This window comes from Littorina saxatilis, linkage group LG12 (genome assembly GCF_037325665.1).
Source record: "Littorina saxatilis isolate snail1 linkage group LG12, US_GU_Lsax_2.0, whole genome shotgun sequence".
Taxonomy (NCBI): Eukaryota; Metazoa; Mollusca; class Gastropoda; order Littorinimorpha; family Littorinidae; genus Littorina; species Littorina saxatilis.
Window position 1 is genome coordinate 74192855 of NC_090256.1, and position 20456 is coordinate 74213310.

Sequence of the window (20456 nt, forward strand, 5' to 3'; positions counted from 1 at the left end):
GACAGTATATTTATTTTTATCTCAATTTCTGTGTGTATTTTCAAACCAGCAGTGGCGGTTTCCGCTGCTTAACACTGCAAAACAAAAGATCTGTCACCTTGTTTGTCTCTGGAGTGTGAAAAACAAACGCAGATTGTGCTCAGTCGCTGCCACATTTCTAAACTACGTCTTGTCTCTTGAATCTTTTTGTCCACAAAATACGGTTGGTTTGTTGTATCGAAAGTGATCACTCACATATTTGACATGTTTCCCGTTTCCTGTTTTTGTAGCACTCCTTCAACTAGAGTTTTAGGAGCAAAGGGGAGGTAAGTAGGGATAAAGGGGGGTGGGGGTGGCATGAGAAAGTTAAGGGAGGAGATCTCAAACGAATATTCTGCTACCTAGTTAGACAAACCAATGCTTCACAAATCCACATACGATAACAAATTCAACTCCGTAGCTGAGCAACAGAAAATCCGCACATTGAGTCAAATATACTGCGAGACAGTGCAGCTACGTGTCCCCAGTTACGTATGTATACCCGACAACCCCCTTCCACATCAGCCACTGTAACTGTCCGGTATTCATAAATAAATCTTCAATCCTACAAACAATTGGCCTATTCATCTTTGTTTTTCAAGCTTTTCTGTCGTATGATCGAACGATTTTAAATCAGATAATGTGCCATTTTTCCACAGAACGATCTCTCATAAGAATAGTCCCACTGTACCCCTGGGCATATATATATATATATTTACGAGAAAGACTGAGAGGGGAAAAAAGCAGCTGTTTTACATAACAGCGCCATTCGTGAGTCACACACAGCTACTGATCTGTGTATCGGGAGACAGGCCGAGTGTCAATCCTCGTACATCATCATCACACAGGGAGATAGCATTGTCACACAAACATCGCTACTGTACACGACATCCCCCCCCCCCCTACACACACACACACACTATAATTCTCTCCTCCAATCCCCCCTCCCCCTTCACCCCCAGAAGGGAGGGGCACGACCCTGGAATGTCTTGGCGGGCCCGGGGCTATTCACCTGCCGAGAGCGCGAGGGGATTGCACAAAGACAGGGAAAAGACAGGTAAAACAGGTGAAATGTCAGGTATGCAGGCAGCCCGTCTCATACAACCTGTGGCTTTCCCTCCTAGCTTTTTTATCGGAGGGTCTGGAGAGGGAGAGTAGCTGGGACAAACAGTCGCTCTCTCCTGCACAAACAGTGGTCAGCGCTGTGTTGTGACACACCTGGGGTCCCCCCCCCCCATGACGGCCAGAAGCTGAGGAAGCCTGGACATGTGGCCATGCTAAGCCCATCAAAAGAAACTGTCTTTATTCTCTACTCTGTCTTGCTTTCCTTCTTTACCACCTGCTCTCTGCCAGTTCCGCCTCTCAGTTTCACTCGAAGAAATATAAATATCAACCTGCGTCTGGTTGTTGGTTCTTGACCACTTGACGCCCCAAAAGCCACCTAGACTAGAGTGAGACCCAAGGTCAAAACTGTACATGATGTAATTTTGAACGCATGCTCGCTCGCTCGCACACACACACCACGGAATGTATACTAACAAATTAAACATGCATCAGAACTTTTCAAACATGTTTTGTAGTTTACATCCAGTGCATTAAAAACAAAACTTGAACACACAAATTACAATATGTTTGAAGACCTTGCCATATCGATGCCTTCACGCCTGTTGTTCATCTTGTATTCCCTATTTTGTGTTTCCGAATCACTCCTTCAACAAGAGTTTTATGTGCAAAGGGGAGCTAAGAGTGGTGGTAAATGTGGGGGGGGGGGGGGTGACATTTATTTCTTCTGATCGTACATGAGAAAACTTGGTACCTTTTCCCTCCAAACCATTTAGCGCAGTACTAAAAACACCTTGAGCTGCCGTGGATCGTGCGCAAACAGAGGACTCTCTCCTGTGCAGCCCACGTCTCTGTCTCTCGGCACGTGAGGCACGCCAAGCGCGTCCTGACAGCGAGGGCCGCACGGTGCACATACTCTGCATGTCCTGCTCCCACGCAGCTCCGTGGCCTCGTTTCATTAGCCTGACGGGAGGCACACGGGCTACGACTCAGAGCAGACCACATACTTCGTCAACGGTACATTAAATCCCTGGCACATTGTACCGAACATTTCATTTTCTTTGTACTTAAAACTGTGATCAGAAAGATCACGTCCATGATGCTATCCATAATAGTTATACCTCCTGCTACCCAAATTACGCTTTGTCATCACCACGCTATATCCAGTTTACCTTTGGTCATCAACATGCTATCCAGTTTACCTTTGGTCATCAACACGCTATCCAGATAACTGTTGGATCTTTCCCCATTGAATCCCGTTCACTCTGGATCATTACAGTATCATCCAGTTGATCCTAGACTCGTCGAAACGTCATTTTAGCAGAGCCGTCAAACTATTTCACGGTTGGGGAAAAGTCGCACTAGGGACCGTCTTAAACTCACGAAAGTTTGATGGTCATTTCGCCATATTGCCCAAGAAAAAAGTCCCGACAACAAGCCTGCATAATTTCCAAGCCACTGTCACGGAGGTAGAGTTAAAAATATAACAGGACAGAGATGAGATGATTGTGCAAGCTCCCGAGGCAATGCATTATCGCGTTTTGTTGGCGGATCTGTAAGCTGGTCCCATGGATTACTTATTTATTTTACAGCTAAGAGAAACAGCAACTTTAGTGAATACAACACATTCTCACTCCCTCAAAATCTAAGTTTCCACCGTTCTGCACAGCTCAATAAAATGTTTTAACTCACATGTGCACACATCACGACGGATAAGATCACACACACACACACACACACACACACACACACACACACACACACACACACACACTCACACACACACACTGAGAGAGAGAGAGAGAGAGAGAGAGAGAGAGAGAGAGAGAGAGAGAGAGAGAGAGAGAGAGAGAGAGAGACAGAGAGAGACAGAGACAGAGACAGAGACAGAGAGCCAGAGACAGACCGAGTGAGGGAGAGAGAGAGAGAGTTCTACAACGATATATATAGTCAGTATATTCAGGGGAAACGACGGGCCGTCATGAAATACGATACCCCTATACAACACAATCGTAACGGTACAAAAACCACATCCGTTGTCGGGTGTACGTGTGTGAAAAACAACCGGCCCCCTACCCTAACCCCCTTACTACCCCCAACTGCTGTCCCCATTTCACTAACATCCTTTGTGTTTGCATTTTAATCCCTCTTTTGCTCTAGTTTGTCTACCTGGCGGGAGAAGGCGTGTCCCGGGTTTTCCACCTTTTAACCGACTCCATTACCATAGCACCAATGACACTGGATTAAATGGGTGCCGTTCTGATTTGGAAACAAAATGTTTGAAGAAAGAAGAAGAGAATAAGAAAACTGTCAAACCAAACTGTGTGTTTTGAGATGTTAATATTCACAATGTTATGTCAATTTTTTTTGTGTAAAAATGTCAATCTTCTATTCGATTCTGTGCGAGGAAAATGTCAAAAACTTGAGTCAAGCGAGTGTTTTGTTGAACGTGGACATTAAAAAAATAAATCTGAACCGAACACCTGCCATGTAACGGAGGATGTGACATGGTTAACAAAGAAGTCATTCAAAAAAAGGTTGCCGGGTATCTACAGGAAATGTAAACTATACCTCCATGGCTCCTTTCCCGACCCCAGTCATCACGCATTTCAATCGTGCCTATAGTTGTAAAAAGGGTTCCGGTGTACCGTTTTGCGTCGCAAACCTAACGGCAAATGAAGGGGGCACATTTACTTTATTCACACTCGCGTCAAAAAAACGACCAGGCCGCCATGGATTTCCTGTCCCTTGTATCCCTTTACTATCCATCTACCCGGCTTGATGTCTACCCCCTTCCCCCCAATCAAATCCACCTGTCCCCCTTCTTCCTCTCACCTTCACCTGTGCTTGAACAGAGGAACCCCCTTAAGATGCCCCCACCCATTTCAGGTGTTCTGGTCATAAACGTCTGTAAATATATACCTCAAAATTAAGACTCCTTTTCTAAGACCTTTTTCAGATTGTTGATGGTCTAAATAGGGGATGCCACTGTACCTGCTGTAAAAAAACAACCCTTGGGGTATAGGGTAGGAGGAGACCTATGTTAAATGTATCCATGCCTTTTAAGACTTTCTGGGTAAATGTACCTCTATACTAAGACTTCCTTCGTTTCTCAAATGCTAAGGCGGTCTAGTCCACTGTGCCTATTGTACCTGTGTAAATGTACCTCCATACGCAGACTCCCTCTCGTTACCGGCACGGTGGCCCAGTGGTAAGGCGTCCGCCCCGTGATCGGGAAGTCGTGGGTTGGAACCCCGGCCGGGTCATACCTAAGACTGTAAAATTGGCAATCTAGTGGCTGCCTCCGCCTGGCGTCTGGCATTATGGGGTTAGTGCTAGGACTGGTTGGTCAGAATAATGTGACTGGGTGAGACATGAAGCCTGTGCTGCGACTTCTGTCTTGTGTGTGGCGCACGTTATATGTCAAAGCAGCACCGCCCTGATATGGCCCTTCGTGGTCTTAAAGTTAAACATGGGGTTCCCCTGTACATGTGGAGAGTGAGCGACAGAAGGGGAGGGGCGAGAAGGGAGACCACTGGGGGACCGCTCACAACACAAGACGGGGGGGATGTCAGGTAGGGTTCCTTTTCAGCATGGCGAGCCTAGTGTGGCACACAATGCCAGGATTAAATGTCACTCGATTGGAAAACGCTCGCTGCTACAGCAGGCAAAACAGAGAGAAAATAATGGGGGAAAATAGAAAAAGAAAAGAATATAATTATTTACTACTAAGAGAGTGTGTATCCTACAACTAGCACGATTGTTGGTAGGACGATGTGGTGAAGTGGGGGTAGGGTAGGAGACGACGTTGAAACAAGAATCGCTCTGTCTCCCGCTCTCTATCTACCTCCCCCTCTCTCTTTCTCCCCTCTCTCTAACCGTGCACACACATAAAGATGGTTGTGAAAAAGTTGGTAGTTCAAAAGATGTGGGTCTGTTCTTGAACGTACTTTGAGTGTCTTTCAAAACTAACCTACCCAGTTGTTTGTGGTGGTCGTGTTTTTGTTGTTTGGTCTCATTCTTATTTGATTCACGGCAGGGAACACAAGCTAGAGTATACACCCCCATTTCTCTTGCTTCTTTTGCCAACCAACACCAACAAGAAAACAGCAATGTGTTATCAATACGGTGATTTTGAAAACAGCGAATCCGAACTACACACCCATGCCAATAGAGTACAGGGGCGGTGCTGGTGTTGGGGTGAGGGGGGGGGGGGGGGGGGGGGGGGGGGGGGGGGGGGTAGGAGTGTGTATCGGGTATCAGCATAGCGAGGCAGGAAGCGCGAGGCCATAAGGTGACAGGTATGGGGCAGTGGCCATCAAAAGGCAGGTTTATCTCACGCCGGTAGGGACCGGACCGGGGTCAGTGTCACTGGCTCGTCCACTCACTGTCCAGTGGCTGAAAGTTTCTCCCCCTCCCGATTTTGTTAGAACTACTCCGTCTTCTTCGCCCCCCCCCCCCCCCCTTTATTTTTTGTAAACAGGGTCTCCATCCACTGTCCCCCACGTTTTTTGCTACAACTCCTCTCTCTTCTTCTTTGCCCCCCCTCCCCCTTTGCAAACAGCGTCTCTGCCCACCCATCCCCCGACATCCAGATGCAAGTGTCTCCACTGCTACCTGTGTTGGTGTTGTCCCCCTTGTGACCTCTACAGAACCTCCGTCTGTTGTATTCTTGTGGTTATTGAACTTGGACGTTGATCTTTCTGTCTGTGACAACGACAAACTTACCTCAAGTGGCATTGTTTTATTCGATGACAACACATCATTATTGCATAACAGTGAGAAAACAACCGGAAGTTGTTAGCTTACAGACAACTTAAGTCCTCCATGGCATAACGTTTGTCGACTTCCAAACTTCCTTCAAACAGTATCATTTCAAGGATGATGATGTTTTTTCCCTCAAGACCCACGTAAATTTTTTTTCCAAGACAACGTATCCACGCACCAGAACAGGTGCCGTACGCTCATCGGAAATAAGAATACTTCCGTGTGACGTGTTTAAACAAATTGTATATTCAAGATGTAACGTGTGCGCTGACCCTTCCAGGTTACCTTGTCCTTGACTACCAGACATTACTTTTGTGTGGCGAATGTTTTTGTTGTTTTCCACAGCTGTATGACCATCCAGACGCATACCAGAGAGAGAGAGAGAGAGAGAGAGAGAGAGAGAGAGAGAGAGAGAGAGAGAGAGAGAGAGAGAGAGAGAGAGAGAGAGAGAGAGAGAGAGAGAGACAGACAGACAGACAGACAGACAGACAGACAGACAGACAGACAGAGAAGTTTCCAGTGCGAGACATAGTTTCTTCTTCTGTCAAACTATGAGGAGGAAAATTCACATTACAACCCCTCCACATAACAACCCCAACACAGTAACAACCCTTCCACCTCACTCCAAAAAGAATCAAGTTACGGTATCCTAAAATACAATAAAACAAGCGAGTGTGACACAAAGCATTAGAAAGAAAACTACAAACAAAGACATAAATGTCACCGCGGTACCCTGCTCAGTTCCTATCGGGACAGGTGAGTCGCCAAGACGAAGATTCTGTTGACACCTTTTACAACGTTATCAAGATCGTACAGCGTAACAGCTAAATCCGTAACACAGATTCTACACAAAGACTACCGTATAGTCTGTGCCTTCAGCGATGATGGCGAGAAAGATGTTAAGTCCATGAAATAATGCCTCTGTGATTAGATAGCATTTTGAACCCAAGTGAACTTAAACGATCAGTGTGTTATGAAAATCCTGCAGTAACTTCAGTCAGTGGTAATAAAAGCGACTTTCTTTGTCACTGCCCTCACTGTCCTCGGAGGACTGTCTCATAAGAGTTAACAAAGCCCATAACAAAAGGGCCCATAAATATATGCAGTTTTTCACTTGGCTCTGACTTATTAATTTGGCCTTGTACTTTGAGCGCTTCGGTCCCTTTGTTATTTCAAACTATGTCAGTCCTCGTCTACTCCGCCAGAAGAACCCTCACGAAAGCCAGTTCTACACAACCTGAAGGGTCCTACGGTAGTGATCTCGAGAAAGTGGCCATCTGGTTGGGACCCAAACACTGGGTCGGATTGGTTGAAATCTCAAACACATATAAATTTCAACCTAACCGATGAGGGACTTGGTTCCCGTCATGTTGGGTACTTTTTCGTTCTCACCAGAGATATAATGAGTCTATTTACATCTATGTTCTCACCAGCCAGCCAGGTCGTTCGTACCCCTGACCCGTGAAAAAACCCACAGCCATGGAATCCGCGGCCCTTGAAACTCACTCAGTAGGTCCCGACCCTGAAGCCCTTTACTTATCAGTATCAGACTCCGAGAACACGCAGCTGGCGATTGTCCTGACTGTGAAGGGTACTAGCAGAGCACCAGACGAACCCCTCAGAGAGCAGTCCCCGGTTTCTTTGAAGGCGAGAATTGGCGAGAGAACACTAGCATGCAATGGAGGTGTTCGCTACGCGAGAAAAAATGGCCGCCGCACTGCACCCATCTGATTGGCCGTTCATGGCTATTTACCGAGCAGTGCAGACGACCTTTTCGGTATCAACCAATGGTGTTTAATTCTTGCGTCGCTAGCCATCAAACCCTTTTACATTCACTCTCGCTTCCTTGCTCCGCGAGAGGCTAGCCGCGAGCAAATCTCGCCTGAAAGAAACACGCGTCAGGGTGCAAGCATCTCGCTAGTTAACCTCCGGGAGGAGTGCAGCGTTAATGACGACGCAGCGCGGCCTGGGGCTAATAGAGGACCACGGGGGTCCCTGGCACTTGTTCTTGTCTTTGTAGCGCAATAGCCGCTGATCAGCTGTGGCATGTTTACATCTCGGGGCATGGCGCGCATAATTCTTCTTCCATTCGCCCGTGCTGTGTGTGTGGCATCTATAAGGTGCTAAGCGCATAAGCGAAATTCCTGGTTGAAAATGTTCACACGCAGATTATTTTGCTGTTTATGATTTGTTCAGTACTACGGTCACCTACTTTACTGCATCCGTCAAGGATACGCGAGCAAGCTTTGAACAACACCACACGACTATAACTAGCATCTACCTACCTCCATCCAAAACCCGTCTCTCAATATGAATAATTTGCCGAAACCAGTCAGACAACTCATGTTTACTTCCAGAAGACATTGCAACGACCAAGCAGCCGCATGCACGTGGGAATTTAGCTTACTCCAGTGAGAAGGTGCAACCGACACATCTTTCTTTATTTGGTGTTTAACGTCGTTTTCAACCGTTCAAGGTTATATCGCGACGGAGGGAAGGGGGGTGATGGGATAGAGCCACTTGTCAATTGTTTCTTGTTCACAAAAGCACTAATCAAAAATTTGCTCCAGTGGCTTGCAACGTAGTATTACCTTACTGGGAGAATGCAAGTTTCCAGTACAAAGGACTTAACATTTCTTACATACTGCTTGACTAAAATCTTTACAAACAAGAAGGGCAAAGCCCATACGACTCACATGCTTGACCTCGACCTTTAGGGTAACTAAACCTAGCAATGACATCATACACTAAGAACTGCTTTACACATTTTTCCTACCAAAATACATGTGACCTTGACCCAAGGTCAAGGTCATCCAAGGTCATGCAACACAAAGCTGTTAATTCAAGACATAGGAAGTACAATGGTGCTTATTGGCTCTTTCTACCATGAGATATGGTCACTTTTAGTGGTTCACTACCTTATTTTGGTCACATTTCATAAGGGTCAAAGTGACCTTGACCTTGATCATATGTGACCAAATGTGTCTCATGATGAAAGCATAACATGTGCCCCACATAATTTTTAAGTTTGAAACAGTTATCTTCCATAGTTCAGGGTCAAGGTCACTTCAAAATATGTATACAATCCAACTTTGAAGAGCTCCTGTGACCTTGACCTTGAAGCAAGGTAAACCAAACTGGTATCAAAAGATGGGGCTTACTTTGCCCTATATATCATATGTAAGTGAGGTATTCAATCTCAAAAACTTCAGAGAAAATGGGAAAAATGTGAAAAATAGCTGTTTTTTAGGCAACATTTATGGCCCCTGCGACCTTGACCTTGAAGCAAGGTCAAGATGCTATGTATGTTTTTTGGGGCCTTGTCATCATACACCATCTTGCCAAATTTGGTACTGATAGACTGAATAGTGTCCAAGAAATATCCAACGTTAAAGTTTTCCGGACGGACGGACGGACGGACGTCCGGACGGACGGACGGACGGACGACTCGGGTGAGTACATAGACTCACTTTTGCTTCGCATGTGAGTCAAAAATGACTATATTCTATACAAGAAACACAAGGGTAAAAGGAGAAACAGAACCGTTAGTCGCCTCTTACGGCATGCTGGGGAGCATCGGGTAAATTCTTTCTCGTCCCAACCAATATGGGACTCCCCCTAACCCACGGGGGGCACCGACACAACAAATCCTTATCAGCCAGTATTCCCCACACAAACTACAAAACAAACCCTGCAACATCCGACTAGTGCGAGATCGAGCCGAGGCCGATCAGCCTGTTCTTCTGTCAGGAGATAACAAAACCACAACAAGGACTAAGACAAAAAGCATGTACACTTGATCTCACAAACATCCCAAACTAAGCTTCTATTTATACCCTTCTCACACACATAACTAAACCTCAACAACGCGCAAGACACAAAGAATATAAACTTGACCTTACAAACAACCCAAACTAAGCTTCTATTTATACCCTTCTCACACACATAACTAAACCACAACAAGGCGCAAGACACAAAGCATGTTAACTTGATCCTACAACCATTCCAAATTGGGTTTCTAACTCTCTCACACAGGTAACGCAAGCAGCATCAGCAGTAGCAGCAGAATCGGCAGAATTCTCCAGCGCAAAGTGAAGACAGGTTGGTTGTAGTATAGGTGTACATATCTACACAGAGAGCGGGGCGCTGGAATAGCTGTGAGTAAGTCAAGACAGGAGAAGCAACAAACAGAAATTAAGCCCTAGAACAAGCCAGCAGCAGCAAGAGCAGCAGCCTCGCCAGCTGGGTGCCCAGAGAATCGCTGAGCTGCTGTGTGTTTGTTGACTCCTGCAGGATCCTGTGTAGGCCCGATTGCCGTCTCGCCACGGCCAAGCAAAACCCACAGCCACAACTGTGTAACTTGTCAACAAACATGGTTACAACTTCCAAACACCTTGTCATCACACACACACATACACGCACACACACACATACACGCACACACACACTCGCACAAGGAGTGTCACTGATGGGACCTCCATGATTGTAGCCTTAATAGCAACTGGAGAACAATTGCTGCAGACCACTGTATGTTACATTATAAAATGTTTGAGCGAACATTCAAAGATGATATCAGACCATCATAATCATCTTTAATGACAATCAAATGCGCGATTTCGCGACTGCCTCACACTTTCTAATTTGCATTGACAAATGAACAAAACAATCTATACCCTTTTCTTCCCACGATTATACATGTATACAAAGCAGACAAGATAAGATCAACAAAACGAAAACAGCACTGCATTCTTTGCCCTCAAGGGAGGAATCAAACCTTACTATTGCACATGTTGTCGTACATGCAAATATATACACTTCAACAGACGGAGGACATACTTGTCCCAGGCACACGCCAGTGACATTTATTCAGCGAAATCAAGTTAATGTGGTGTTGGGTTTTCCCAAACAATGGAATCTGGCCAAACCGAGCCTGAGAGAAAACTGGCTGCAGCCACAGAAGCTACACTGTCTCTGCTGCTGCATAACATTCGGGGGGAGGGAGGGGGGGTGGAGACACACATCCAGATTGAAACAAAGAGAGAGCGAAAGAGAAAATTGGATGGATGAGAGAGAGAGAGAGAGAGAGAGAGAGAGAGAGAGAGAGAGAGAGAGAGAGAAAGAGAGAGAGAGAGAGTCAGACAATCAGACAGAGTCAGACACAGACAGGGGACATGTGGAACCGAGGGAGGGCCAGACACAACATTCCATGGTGTCACAAGTGTAATCACACGAGACACTTTGACACAGCAACACGATGTCCGCTTGTTGCGCCCGACGTCTGTGCTTTGTTGTCGTCGTCTTCTCGCCATGCTGCCCTGTCACTTCACTCTAGCCTTCGCTCCCCCCTCCACGCTTTGATGGTCGCCAAAACTCGCACTTTTTGCTCTACCTTTATGTCTGACGTTACTGCCAGAGGACGTGATAAAGCGTACGCTGCCATCCCATGCGATACATCATTTCTCTCCAATGTGTACAGGTTGACTTCTTCTAGTTTCGAGTTCGAACACAAAGTGTCGCGGTGTGTTAGACAAGGATTGCCAGTTGCATTGCTTGTGACTTGATTTTATTGACCCAAGATCATTGGAGTGAGAAGTTCTCAGGTGCTCTCCTTTTGGTAATTTACCTGGGATCAATGAATTCAAGTTACCTGCAACACGGCTGACCTTGCAGCATTAAACCACGGCCTCACAAGAAACGAGTATTAACAATGAAATTGACTTTAAAACGAAACAATGATTAGACATTCCAGCAAATTCATATTCACATTTTTTTGTCGTGTTCAAGCTTACTCTTTTTCCTGTTCATTAGTCACATCAGAAAACGCAAAGAATGTATGTTTAAACTGAAATGTTAGGTATTTTGACAAGTGCAAGGCTCCATTACCGCCTGGACGGGTCTACATGAGTTCATAACACTAAATGTCCTCACGGTGACAGCGAGTTGTTGCTCTTCAAAGGTACAAGCAAGACGCGTGTGACGATTCTCTTCACGTTCTGTCCTGTTACACAAGTTTGACACCCCCTCTACCTTCAACTTTGCCAAGCTCCGGGGAAAGTTTATGTCCCTTGGTTACTGTATACGGTGTGACTGGGCCATCGTGAGGTCATGACTTCTCTCTGATGGTATGAATGTGTAAACAAGGCCATAAAATGAGAACTGAGAACGCCACTGTGAGAATAATAAGCGGTGGTCACGTGGTCATGGGGACAACGTTCTGCTCGCGACGACGAGCGAATAAGTAACTCCTCGGCCCTCCCCCAACCAACCACCTCCACAAAAAAGTTGAAATGAAGAAGAAATTATAAACTAATGAAACAGTGATAAGTGATTCTTCTTCTTCGTTCATGGGCTTAGACTCCCACGTACACTCGTGTTTTTGCACACGCACGAGTGGAATTTTACGTGTATGACCGTTTTTACCCCGCCATTTAGGCAGCCATACGCCGCTTTCGGAGGAAGCATGCTGGGTATTTTCGTGTTTCTATAACCCACCGAAGTCTGACATGGATTACAGGATCTTTTCCGTGTGCACTTGGTCTTGTGCTTGCGTGTACACACGAAGGGGGATGAGTCACTAGCAGGTCTGCACATAAGTTGACCTGGGAGATCGGAAAAATCTCCACACTTAACCCACCAGGCTGCCGCGGCCGGATTCGAACCCTCGACCTTCCGATTAAGAGGCCGACGTCTTACCACCCAGCCACAGCGCCCGTCGTGATAAGTGATAAGTCGACTAAACGAAGTTGTTGGGTTTTTTTTTACTACCGAAAATGCAATGCCAAAGCGTCATGCAGACAGCAAATTAAATTGAGGCCTTACTGGCTTGCTGCAGAAACGGAGATGCGTGTTGACTGCTTTTGATGGGTGGAAAAAAATCAGAATAAAACTTTCTGTCCAAGCCGCCGTAGCACCTTGACCACAGTCACACTACTTGTTCACTGCCGCTAGCACGTGACACCCGTGAGACTCTGCTACGTCCAGTTTCCTTCACTGTTTTCCCGCCACTTGTGGCGCCCTCTGCTCCCACTCTCCACTAAGCACTCCCATGTGGCCGTCATCCGACGACTTTCTTTAGTCTTTTATTCCCTCGCTGGGAAAGGTCAGTTGTAGAACAAGCAGCGGAATGCTATGCTGACCAACAGGACTGGCTGTGCTAGGCGCATTCTCGGCACATGGTGACATGCACAGAACAAGGTGAGTATGAACTCAGTATGGACTCGGAACAAAAACACAAGTGTGTGAGTTCCTGGAATGCAATCCCATGTGAACGAGAGAGGGCGAGTGAGAGAGAGAGAGAGAGGAGAGAGAGAGAGGAGAGAGAGAGAGGAGAGAGAGAGAGGAGTGAGAGAGAGAGAGAGAGAGAGAGAGAGGGGGGGTGAGAGAGAGAGAGGGGAGGCGAGAGTTAGAGAGAGAGAGAGAGAGAGAGGGTATATTATTATGCTATAGGCTGAGATGCAGAATGTGTGCATTGGAGAGAGAGAGAGAGAGGGTATATTATGCTAAAGGCTGAGATGCAGAATGTGTGCATTGTGAAAATGGGTGGACATGGGGTTGCGAGAATGATTAATGTTCCGTCAGTGCGTGCGTGCGTGCTAGTGTGTGTGTGTGTGTGTGTGTGTGTGTGTGTGTGTGTGTGTGCGTGCATTCAGCGGGTATGTATGTATGTGTGTACCTGGCTGTCTCCTTGTCTGTCTGCGCGAGCGCGCGACCGAGACACAGTTCTCGGACGCGCAAAAAACAAAAGGCTAAATGTTTCTCTCACAGACGTCCAAATCAAGCGACTTAAAATCTATTTCTATACATAGCATTATCAGCCAAACCTACAAGCAGCCCGAGCAGCGAGAGAGGGTGCACCGAGGCAGCAGCTGGGGGCAATTGTGAGGGCTGTACTGCTCTTAGCCAGCCCCCGAGACAGGAAATCAGGGGCCGGGGGCAGGCGGGGCAGGGCCGGGGACCAGAGACCCCCAACGTCACCCAAAATGGAAAGGTCACCACCCCAGTGCTGCGACTCACGCAAGGCAGTGCTGTCTCCCCCCTTTCCTTTGCGGCGTTTTTACTTACTCAGTTGTATTGCTGTTTTAAAGCCTATTTCTTTCTTTTTACTTTTTTTTAATAGTTTACTTTTCTGTTATGTTAATTTTTTTTCTGCAATTATTTTCGTGTGTACTTTTTTTGCGATGTTTTTCTCTTTTTCTTTTAGTTACTTTTTAAAACATTTTTTTCCTTCACCTTTTCTAGTTATATGACTATGTGTGTGTGCATTTGTTAGCCCCCCTCTCTCTCTCTCTCTCTCTGAGTTAGTTTTTGTTATTTCCTTCTCTTTTTCTGAAGTTATTTTCGTGGGTACTTTTTTAGGCTATGTTTTTTTTTCTCTCTCTCTCTCCATGGTTATTTTTCTTTCCTTTTTTGCTCATTTGCTTGTCTTTTTCTGAGTGTGTATTTTCTCTCATAGATATATATTTTTTATAGAACAGCTTCTAGCCGTTAGTTTCTTACCACCACGACCTACCCCACCCTTTCCTTTCTTTTTTCTCCAAAGTTATTTTCATGTTGATTCCTTTTTATAAGCTGTGATATATATATATACTAAAAGCTTTTAGCAATCTTTTAATTTTCACTAGCATGGATTTCTCTTTTTTCTTTTAGTCCATTTTAGCGGTGACAGAACGCTCCCAAGTCAGTGTACCCAAGCCAACCAACGCTTTCTGACGACGTTCCTCTTGGGAGAGCATGTCCGTATCATGTCCGCAATCCAATCCAAGTTTTCTGGCCTTGTGCTAAAAAGCAAGCCTAAAAAAAGGTCCTTGGGGGCCGGGAAGAATTGTCTTCTTGCTGCAAATTGGCATCTGTACAGAGTTTTTTTTTAATTTTTATTTTTTTCAAATTTTGTGTGTGTGTGTGTGTGTGTTTTTTTTTTAAGTGGCAGGCGTATATTTACGTCCATGCAAAATGGTGTATGTGCAGATAATCTTGGTTTTAGTTTCAGTTTTAGTTTTGTTTGTTTGTTTTTTGTTATAAGACGCTGTGAGACATAAATCCACACTCTGCTTCAGAAAGGACGGGTCTGCAAATATCTCCGGAAACACAAAAACTGTAAAACTTGAGATAAAGTTTGCAGGTATTACCGTACATTTCAGATTTAAAAGCAAAGCGAGGTAAGAGCACTGGAAAAAGTTTTTCTTACCTTTTCTAAAAGTTTCTAATTTTGTTCTATTCTGAAAATGAAATGTCCTCAGAAAGGTTTAAATCTCTCAACGGCTCATCGTCATGAGTTTGCGTCCAATGCCGGGGTAGGGCTGAACCGTCATGAGTTTGCGTCCAACACTGGGGTTTTCTAGCCCGGTTGACATTAAGCAGAGCAAAATGCTGGGGTAAATTATCACGCTGATATACATCACTTGAGCACAAGAGTCAGCAACCCAGCGTAATATATAGCGTGTAAAAGGTCAGCTGCACAACTCCTAGTAGTCCTACCTTTCCCAGGGTTCACAAAATGAAAGAGTCGGAGTGGACGGTGTACCATGTCGGATTTGGGAATACATCAACAAAGCTATAATTATAATACATCAGAATAAATATGAAAATAAAATAGCACACAAGGTTACGACTGCCACTACATTGTACCATAACAACATTATCATCAAGACTAGCCCTGAAGTTTCGCCATCGCCCATCCCTCTGTCTCTGTCTGTCTCCGTCTCTGTCCGTGTGTCTGTGAGACTGTGTGTGTGAGTGTGTGTGTGTGTGTGTGTGTGTGTGTGTGTGTGTGTGTGTGTGTGTGTGTGTGTGTGTGTGTGTGTGTGCACTCTCTCTCTCTCTCTCTCTCTCTCTCTCTCTCTCTCTCTCTCTCTCTCTCTCTCTCTCTCTCTCTCTCTCTCTCTCTCAGTGAGTATCGCTAAGGTAGTACTAGCGGTACGCAATGCTATAAGTTGGGGAGTAAATAGAGAACACTCGATGTTCGGTTTAACTTCAAAGCCTGAACTTAATAACGTTTGGGTTCAACGCATGTGGCTGATTACGGCATATCATTCGATTCGTAACTAGATCCCTTGTCTTACCTCCGACAACTCCTTTGCGTACTAAACTGACAGCAATGAGGACAAGAACTGCTTGAACGAGATTGTGATTTAACGGCCTCAGCGGTAGCAGTGAACTCTTCGCTCAATACATATATATTGATAATACTCTTTTAAAGAACTGCTTCAGTCTCTCCATTCCTTTTGAAGTGAATCGTACTACCGGCTCTCCACGGGGACGCGAAGAAGCTTCAGATTACCAACAAACCGCGTAATACCGAACAGACAATCCTTGGTCAGTTATCACCCCACTACTTCACTTTCTCCCAGGCCCGTACCGTGGGGAACATATGGCCCCTTGACGATCCAGGTCAAAAGATGGGGCCATAAAACTCGTGCCCATTATAATAAGATGCTTACAAGCCTACAGTCGGGCTCATTCATCAGCTCCACGCAAGATTAGTGAGGTAGGTAGCTTAGGCTGAGAATAACTCCCACTACTCATAGACCATTTATCCTTACAGCGGCGTCATTAAACAGCTCCGCGCAAGATTAGTGAGTCAGGTAGCTTAGGCTGAGGATGACTCCTACTACTACAGCGGCGTCATTAAACGATGAAACGCAGGACTGCAATTATCACCCATTAGTCATTACGACCCCAAAGTTCTCTCAGCCTTCTGGCCCGTCGGTGGTTGTGAAGTCAATACAAGTTCAAGACCTTCCCACGATGGAGGTCCAACGCACTTTGGCGCAAGGGGGATCATCGCTCCAACGGAAAAGCACTCCACTTCGCTAAACTGTCGGCTGTGGTCAATCACTAATGTCTCTACTTCGAATGCTCCATCATTCCACAACCCCTCTAGTTTAACCCCCCTCCCCCCTCCGACACACACACATACTCAGTCTTTCTTAGTCTCTCTTCTTTCTGGCTCCTAATTACTGGGTCTCAGCAAAGAGTGTATCCCTACAAATACACTCTTTGGTCTCAGCATCAGTTTCAGGAAGCGCAATGCAGTTATCCTGTGCACGCAAACCTTAGTTGATTTGCCGCGTTCAGTACAGAACTTCGCTCAAGATTTTAACGAAGGGTTCAGCATCAAAGGCAGAAGTTAGCTACATGCATGGCTAGTCAATGCAGTTCAGAGACATTCTGCTTGCTGCCGCGCGGGCAGAGAAAATGTTCCCCCTCTATCTTCACCGCGCTGGCAGCAAATCCCCTCACGCGGAGGTGTTTTCAGACGGGCCAGACACAGGTTGTCCTGGAGGTGTATGCTCAAAATTAATGTACTGGCGTTCAGAGATCCAGTCTTACTCAGAATTGAACAATTGCATTGCTCTGACAAACAAACAAAAAGCAACAAACAAACAAACAAACAAACAAACAAAACAGCAACATCTAAGAACAACAACCCAAACCACAGCAGAACTCAAGAGCGTTCATCGTCGCTCGGAATTTAAACCGTAGCTGTGTACAACGGGTTTAGCTCGCCCATGGACAACATTGGGAGGATTCCAGGGGAGTTGTGCCTGCCTACCTGCCTGATCCCAGACCCAATTCCCTGCATCTCTCTGTCCCCTCGGCATCCAACTATGTCATGCTACTCTGATTATGTGGCCCTGAGAAAAGCGTGCAATGCCTCTCGTGCAAGTTTCCACTTGTTCACCTCCAAATGTCATGCATACATAGATCTTTAGTAAGGTACGATTGCAGTGCCTCTCTTGTAAGTTCACCTCCCAATGATTGAAACTGAGTTAGGGGCATGATTCGGTATTACGCTTCAATACTTTAACTGTGTTCAGTTATAAATATGTACACAGCTTCAGTCACAGACTAAGAATGTGCCCAACCATCCACATTCGAGGATAAACAACGTCGGAGGAATATCAAGGTACAACAGAAAATATAAATTCCGAGTTGCAATTACAACTCCCTGTCGTTTTCTACTGCCGCACGTACACAACACAGTCTCCTTGACTTGGGAGTTTGGCAACACAGCCGTGAATCATCAACCTCCCCCTACCCCTCCCACCCTGACCTCTGCAACACTCACACTATACACAACATCTGCAACCATTATCAAAACACCCATGCCAAAAGGGGTCTTCACGTTCAAAATCCACCCAGGCAATTATTTCCACCTCGTAGCTGAGCTCCACACACATACACACACACAGAGTTACTTCTCAAGACCCTTTCCCGCACTCACAAAATATATGATTATAACGAGGGTGATGTCATCGCTAGTGCGTCCCAACAACAACCAGAGGAGGGGGAATAAAGCAAAGACCAAAACGAGCGATCGACGAGTTTTTAATCCACTCCCTTTCCCCGCTGACGGCAGCATATCGAATGACAGCACATGTATACACACTCCAAAGACACACACACACACGCACACACACACACACACACACACACACACTCCAAACACACACACACCAAACACACACACACACTCCAAACACACTCCACACACACACACACACACACACACACACACACACACACACACCACCTAGTTTTTAGTATACCGACCGCAGTGGGCTTGCTTTATCTTGAGATGGGAAATCTCTCCGACTGTGCTGTTCTTGCTATTGACATTTTCTCAGCGTATTAACACCTCATGTCCCACATAGTCAATAATAATAATGATAAATTTGTCCTTGAAATAAAAGATAGTAACAAGAACTTGAAAAGCACTCCAAATCGCCGTTAGTGAGTGTGGAGGGGCGGGAGCAAGTCACTTAAAATTCGCAAAAAAGAAGAATCTGCCCGACCTATGGGTGGTCTGGATTTTAACCGTAAGAATACGGTTTTGTCTCTTTGTTCTCAATGCCCCAGTGACATAGAGACCGAATAAAAAATAAAACTTGAAGCCTGGCAATGCAGTGTTTCTCAGTGGAGTACCAGTTCGGGCTTTAGGGACCGATTCGGGTCACCGCTTCACGCGTGTCTAAAAAGACCCAATACATACTTATTATATCCGTGCAATCCCACACCCCACATTTGGTTCCACCCAGTCAATCAGCCATCCGTGCAGCTTTTCAATGAAAAACGAACCACGAGTAGGATTCCAATAGATATCTCTCCATCTTTATCTCTCTAGATGTCTGTCGGTCTCCCCCCCCCCAATCTCTCTCTCTCTCTCTCTCTCTCTCTCTCTCTCTCTCTCTCTCTCTCTCTCTCTCTCTCTCTCTCTCTTTCTCTCTCTCTCTCAGGGGCGGGGACGTAGCTCAGAAGGTAGCGCGCTGGCTTTGTAGCCAGTTGGTCGCTGTCAGCGTGGGTTCGATCCCCACGTTCGGCGAGAGATTTATTTCTCGGAGTCAACTTTGTGCAGACTCTCTTCGGTGTCCGAACACCCCCGTGTGCACACATGCGCACGAAAAAGATCCCACGTTCACAGCGAAAGTCTCAGGGCTTGGAAAACACGAAGACACGCATGCATCATCTCTCGTCTCCGATTATCATGATCGTATTTCGATACTTTGACGAGACAAACCCAATGCTGGTGTGTCGAAGAAGACAGCCACAGCGGGCTTGTTCGAATCAAAGTATCACACCATATGATATCTTCAACGTATTACCAATACCTGTCCCAATATAGACCAGTTGGTCTAAGACTAGAGGACGTTAAACCCTAATAGTCAGTCTCTCTCTCTCTCTCTCTCTCTCTCTCTCTCTCTCTCTCTCTCTCTCTCTCTCTCTCTCTCTCTCTCTCTCCCCCATACAATGTAATTCTGTATCTTATCTGATTGAAGTTTTATTTTTTATGTCCGTCTGTCTTTATGTGTTGAATAAAGGACAGGTTTGAAGAATAGGCTTTGCCTAAAACCGTTATCCTTTTGTAATGAAGTTCTGAGTCTGAGTCTCTCTCTCTCTCTCTCTCTCTCTCTCTCTCTCTCTCTCTCTCTCTCTCTCTCTCTCTCTCTCAGCAAGATTCAAACACATATAATATGTATCTGTCTGTCTGTACTGTCTCTGTGAGCAGGATTTAAACAAATCTCTCTCTCTCTCTCTCTCTCTCTCTCTCTCTCTCTCTCTCTCTCTCTCTCTCTCTCTCTCTCTCTCTCTCTCTCTCTACAATACGCTTCAAAAGTCATTTCAACAATAACATCGACATAAACAAAACAAAAAGACACCACTACAACAATCACAACGACTACCACCACCACCACCACCACCACTAACACCAGCGGAGAGCACCACGTGGTTGGAATGGCTCAGCCCACCATGTGTTGACTCGCAACAAACCCCACTCTGTGCCAGCGACGTTTGAACAGCCAGCGGGGGGGACCTGCTGATCTGACAGCTAAATGTTGTTTCTTTGTTTTCCTCCTCCCCCACAACCCCAAAAATCCCCCCCCCCCCCCCCCCGCCCTTTTTCCTCCCCATTTCACTCACTTGATTTAGAACTGAACCCTTTCCTTGTGACAATGTGCACGGACCCGAGTGCATTGCTTGCTCAATTCACGACATGTATAATTATACCATGACTCATGTTATAAGCCAAGGCCAATGTTTTTTAAACTTTAATGAAGTATATTTTAGTTTATTTGATCAGTTTCTGACATTTTAATTACTGCTTGCATTGA

At 45.8% G+C, this 20456-nt stretch overlaps 1 protein-coding gene across 3 annotated transcripts in view; it reads right to left on the reverse strand.

Moving 5' to 3' along the window:
* The window catches only part of LOC138983237 (fibroblast growth factor receptor 4-like), a 96725-nt gene that overhangs the window by 61882 nt on the left and 14387 nt on the right, over positions 1-20456 (reverse strand). The window lies entirely within an intron of this gene.